The sequence below is a fragment of the Ruditapes philippinarum genome, unplaced genomic scaffold (assembly GCF_026571515.1).
Source record: "Ruditapes philippinarum isolate M1 unplaced genomic scaffold, ASM2657151v2 ctg2949_1_1_1_1, whole genome shotgun sequence".
NCBI lineage: Eukaryota > Metazoa > Mollusca > Bivalvia > Venerida > Veneridae > Ruditapes > Ruditapes philippinarum.
Genome location: NW_026865731.1, coordinates 55,621 through 62,490, shown reverse-complemented (window position 1 = coordinate 62,490; position 6,870 = coordinate 55,621).

The window sequence follows — 6,870 nt, the reverse complement described above, 5'->3', positions numbered from 1 at the left end:
CCCAGTTGGGATTACAATTAATTGAAATATTTCTTTGTACACAGTTGATAGTTTGTGTTGAAATTTTTCTTCAGACTACTTATTTTTCAAAAAGTTGCTGGTGGGGGTATTAATCACCTTCAGTGATAGGTCTAGTTGCGTTTACCATTATAGAGCTAACGTTTTCACTTAATAACTTTTGCCAGAGAAATGATCTACTTGTCTTATCAAAACATTTTTTATTATCAATGAATACACTATATACTTTTTTTTACCAGAATTAAATAATTTTGAAATAACGGAATGCAAAATGAAAACACAATCGACTGTACTTTTCCCTTTTTGAAATCCGAATTGATTATAAGCAATTTTCTCATATTGTATAGTCCAATTAGTTAACCTATTTAAAAGAACCTGAGAATATATTTTGGCTATAATATTATTTAAAGTTACACCCCGATAGTTTTTTGCGTCAGTTTCGTCTCCGCCTTTAAATATTGGTATAAAATATCCATCTCCCAAGCTTCAGGGTAATCAGAATTTAAGAATAATCTATTAAATATATTAAGTAAGTATGGAGAAATGATATCATACGACGACTTAATAATTTCTGCGGATATACAATCGGGGACCACATGCCTTAAACTTTTTTGTCCATATACTGCGTTCCGAATTTCATTCTCGGTAATATCTTTATCTAAATTTTCATAAATATTGTTTTCTTGTCTAAATTCTGAATCTTGATCATTAGTTTCAGGTATTTCCCCAAAAGATTATTAAAGTGATCGTAAAGTTTCATTTATTTCTATTTTTTCTTCACAGCTATTTTTACTTTTATTGCATTTTTTTATTGACTTCCAGAATGTACGCGGTTGTGTTTTTTGCAATTTCTTCTAAACGTTTCGCTTTCATTAATTTTAAAAATTTGTTTTTTGCTTTTTTCTTTATTAGATTGTATTTAGTTCTACTTTTGGTGAATTTTATTCTATTTTCATCAGTTTTATTTCTCAGAAATAAATTCTAAGCTATTTAAATTCCTTTTTAGCCAAAGTAAGCACGATTCATCAAACCATTTCGTCTTTTTATGTGTCCGAATTCGTATATCCGAAACAGGGACAGCCTTTCGAATATTTTCATCAGCATTTGAATACAAATAGTTTGTAAGAGTCTCGGTCTGTGTTTTAACAGTATAGCTATCCCAAACGCGAGGAATCTATATCAGTTTTATTTGTAAGTAAAAGTTTCTAAAAAATCTTTTACTTTATCATTATCCAAAATTATTTGTTTTATCAGTAACATTTTCTTTAACCCTGCTATATGTCTGATCATTAAATAGGCGACATTTTCTATTAAATGTAAAATATAAAGGTGCATGATCCGAAAACTCATTCCATTCTAGAATATCAAAATCAGAAATAAAAACTATAATTCAAAAAAACTGTGTGATAAAAAATAACCAGTTTCTACACTAAGTCCACGTGCTGACAAAAGGTAAAGTCACCTTTACCTTGATATCCGTCTATTCGACCATTAAGTATGATATATCCTGTACTTTTAACACATGGAAATTAATTTTTTTTCCATTATTATTAATACAATTATCTTGATTTATACGTATTGCGTATATTACTAATTTCCACCATTAAATCATCATCATTATTAATATCAAGGTATCTATCATACTCTAAAATATCATTTAAATCAGACGTTCTGAATCGAAGTCTCCTATTACATAGACTTTTTCCTTTTTTTTACTATATTTTTCTATTATTAATGACCTTTTCCAATTTCTTCAAAAAAAAATCTACTCTCTTTATGATTATTAATAATTTGAACCTTTCGGCGGTATGTACAAATTACATGAAAATATATCTTCATTGAAATCAAAACATCATGAGAAATTTTAAGCCATATAAAGTCCATTCATTGTTCTTTTCAATAACAAGATATTTTACTTTTTAACTTATTACGAAAATATATTTGAGAGTCCTCAACTATATCGACCTTTCTTAGTTCCTATGCTTTTATTACCAAAAATATGAACACTGTTATATCGTTCGATATCTATGTTGTATGTATGTGTTTTATTAATCCATGTTTCGCTTAACAATTGATCAAACGAATTTATGTATTTAACAGATTCATCATTAGTTATCTTTCTCAATAAGCCATTAACATTCCATTAGATACACTTTAGCTCCTCTCGACATCCCTAGTTTGTAATTTGTTTAAATTCCTCAATGTCTTTATGTTGAACAAAAAGTCTATCACCGATCCATTTGATCTTATTTCCGGCTGCTTTTTCTCTCCGCATAATATGATTTAACGCTTGCCTTTTTTCTAGAGTTGATTTAGTGAGTTGTACTCCTACACCAGTTTTCAAAGATTTTAAATGCTATTTTCGTTCAAAAGATGTTTTTCGAATCAATTCCCTATCCTTTAGCCGATTAAATTTTACCAAAATGGGTCTGAGTCCCTTTCCTTCTTTTGAACCAAATCTATTTACGAAATCAATTTGTATATTATCCGTTATATTCAGATTGTCTTCAATGAACCTTTTAATAGTTAGCTCACAGTCCTCGTCAACGTCTTCTTTTAATCCATAAAACATAAGATTTTCTCTTAATCCGTGAAATTCCACATCATTAACTTTCGATTCGAGTTGTTGATTTTTTGCTTCAAGATTGTTCACCATTTCTTGGAAATTTTTACATTTTTCACCTAGCCTTTTAATTTCTTGCCTTGCCGACTCTAACTTCTTCTAACTTTCCTCAGTTTCCTGATTTATGAATGTACATGATGCTTCAGTTTTTGACTTTAGTTTATAATGTTTCAACTTTCAAACATACCCTATTTACGGCTTTTTCAATACTATCAATTTTAGACATTGACTTTTTAATTTGTTTCATATCGTTTATCAAATCAGCAGCCCAAGGTGGCGGGCTGATACTCTGTACACCGACAACATTGAAAGGCATGTATGGCTGTGGTGGCATGAATGTCATGTTTAAAGGGTTCGGAATGGGAGGGTTGTAGGCCATACTGGATGGTATATTGTTATCTATTTCATAAGTCTTTGCGCCAAATTTGAAATAGTCCGGTGAAGAAGTATTAAGTCGTTTGTTTTGTTTACTCACACTTTGTGTACTGTCCGTTTCCTGACCACTGGTCAAAACCGGTTTCCCGTGTAAAGTCTGTGTTATCTGTGTTATCTAAGTTTATCGGTGAAATAACTTTCCTTTTTCCTCGCTTTTTTTCGACTCTGAGTTCGCTTTATCACTATTTATCTTCGGAGGCATCAAGTGTTAATCCTAAATATCACTCAAATAATATTCCTGTCACTTATTTTTAAATTAAACTATGCTTTAAATCAAGTTTTATTCCAAAATTCTACTGCTCGAAATTTCGTGTCTACACCTCATGTCACGTGACTTAATCATATAATAAATAATCTATCATAATGTAATATAATAAGGAATAGGGAACTAGTGCTATTTCAGATACAGCAACTGCACTAACGTTTTTTTATAAATCTGCAATAGAATTGCAAAAAATCAATTATACAAATGTTTGTATTTAAATATTCAAGTCGACCAGGAATAAGGAACCAGTTCTAAGTAACCTGCATTATAATTGCAAGAATCATCAAAATTATTGCGTAAAGCATCTGCATAAAAATATTTTGAAAAAAAATATGTTCAAGTCGAATTAGGAATAAGGAACCAGTTCCTTATTTCTTATTCAACTCCGAATAAGAAACATAAGAGATACGCAAAGATAGACAGCAGTCGCAATAATTTCTGATATTTCTGATATATCTGCATAAGAATTTCAAGAATCAAACATCAAAATCATTGCATAAAGCATCTGCATAACAATATTTTGAAAAAATGTCGAATAAGGAATAGGGCACACGTTCCTTATTCCTAAATCAACTCCGAATAAGGAACAGAAGAAGACACATAAAGAACAGTTGCAATTATTTTGATGAATCTGCATTTGAATTTCAAAGATCAATAATCACAATCATTGCATAAATATTCTGCATCAAATTATTTATTTTTTATAAATGTTTAAGTCGAATAAGGAATAAGAACCCAGTTCCTTATTCCTTATTCAACTCCGAATAAGGAACAGAATGAGATACACAAAAAAACGCCCTTGCAACTACATGTATTTCTGACAAATCTGCATAATAACTACATGAATTCAACATCAAAATCATTGTATAAAGCATCTACATAAAAACATTTAAAAAAATGTTCAAGTCTGATAAGAAATAAGGAACAAGTTCCTTATTCAGCTTTGAATAAGGAACAAGAAAGGATACGCAAAATATGACATCAGTTGCAGTTATCAACTGCATACTGCATTAACAGTTATGACAACTTTAAATCTGCGTTTATGATACATGCGACTCACATCAATTCTTTTTTGTTTCACTTTTCGTCAAATTTTCAATAGATTAAAATATGATGACACACTAAGCAAAATTTAAATATATAATAAACATTCAATTCACTAAAATATTAAATGCTTTGATATTATTATGTATCGATGTGCAATGGGTGAATACATGTGAAATTTACGTGTGTCAAAAAAGTATGATAGATAAAAAATGAACTTAAAAAAACCCTCGGTCTTTCACAGACAACTGTGATTATAGACATATAGGTAAACAATAAGTAAAAAACTTGTGTGGACCAATCGCATGGTAAAATATACTTATAAGGTTTTTCGAAAGACAATGTCAAACTCTTCCAAAATAAATGTCCAAGTAATTGCCAATAAAACTTTACATTATGATCTAATTAAAAATGAAAACGTTATAGGTTACCTCATCACATACTAAGAAACATTTGTATGACCTTTAGCTTTAAATGTGTGTTGTTTTGCATCTACCACCTCAAACATTCCCCGATATTCTTTCCTAGAGATATTCGTCTATGGAACGGGCTTTTTTTGGCCTCTGTAGGTAGTCAAGCCTTCTAAAAACACTGTCTTCTGACAGCTGCACCCTTCCGAATAGTTCTCTAAATTATTCTTTTGTTTTAATCTGGTGCTTTGCAAACATTTATCGTTTATCAATTCTATTCTAGCATGTCATGTTTCATGTATGTGTCTACTTCATGTTTAACTTCTAGGGCTTGAAAGACCGCTTTTGTTTAATACTTATTAAAGATATGATGTACAATTTCCAAAGCAATACAACACTTCAGACTGTCATTCTATATATTGTATGAAACATCAGGTTTCCCCTGCAGAATTTACAAACTGTTATTACTGGAATATGTGTAAATTATAATTGTTGGTAGATTGATTAAGAGGTAGGCCGTGGCTTGGAGGAAGCATTTAGAAAATTACCATGTCTTGGATTGAATAGAATTACCGAGCACCCTAAAACCTTTTCTATATTTTGGTCTTACGAATATGAAATATTTTTTCTTCATAAGTAATGATGGGAACTCCTCCATTTTTAATAAAAGTTTAAGTCTATAATCATTATCTTAGTCATTTGGGATTCAAACATGCCACAACTCGAGGCCTCTCAAAGAGTTTTTCAACATCCTTTTATTACATCTTACTGATTATTTGAATTTTTGGCATAAATTTTCTGGAATTTCATTCCTTAAAAGCATTATCAGGGGATAATTGGGAAATATGTTACCTGTAATCGTGGTAGGTCTGTACTTGTAAGAGCTTTTCAGTTATTACTTATTTATGATATTTAGGTTGTGTAGGTTTGACAAGGTGCAAAAGTACAAACATGGTACACATTTAACTGACGGAATTGATTTAAAAATGCTAGTCATAAAATAACCCAACACGATAAATGGGTAATCTAAATAAAATCATTTACGTTCCCCATTGTTATTTCATTCCAGTTCATAGTTTAGGTTATGCATTAATAAGTCAACAACATATTTTGTTTCATGCATATCTTATTACATTGCACGATTTTCACGTGTTTTGTACCAGTGTGTAGGTATATACTCGGTGTTTTACTATTGTTTCTCTCTCGAGGAAGTATTAGAGACAGCTTTTAACACATTTCTTTCGAGTTATAGTTATTTAGAATACTATGTCACGGGAAAATTTGCCACCACGTGCAAGTTTTTCAGCAGTTGCAAGGGTAGAAATTGTCTCCGAATTAAAGGGGTATTTTGATGACAAACTTAGTTCCCTTCAACATGAGTTGAAACGTGATGCTGAGTGGACTGTTTCTTCAACGACAAAGAAGGTAAAACAGGATTCTTTAATTTCATTCAGAAAAGGAACCAGTTCGTGTTCAATAACACTGTTTTAGAATAACTTGACAATATTGATAAGGCAGTTTCTTACAGAGAGGCGTCTAAAGCTAAGGACTATCTAAGTGAAGCTATGGATGCTTTAACTCATAGAAATAAATTGATACGTATTGCTGACGGTTCAGATCTTCGGTGGTCTACCATAAATGAGTACGAGTTACTGGAAGTAACGTCCAACTCAGATAATGATAAAATAATTCGTCGTGTTAAAGAGCGCGTTAAACAGAAGGCTGATGAAAATGTCTTTTTTATGATCATTGTTTCGCTAGTTCTTTTTGAACTATCAAAATTTCCAGAGCCGCAGAAGGACGTCGTTTTGGTCACAGAGACATGGAAGGACGTCGTTACGTTCACGGAAACCTTAAAAAATAATTCAATTTTTTTTTACAAAATATATCATTTATGAATATATATTTTGTAAATACTTGTATTCTTTTTTACGGTCAATAAACAAAAGTTGAATTCGGTTTGTGACGATGGATGTTGGCAATAGTTCACTGCAAAGATCTGATTCACATTTTATATATTTTCTTTATTATACGTACTCTCATCTATACACATTTAAACATAGACAAATATACAA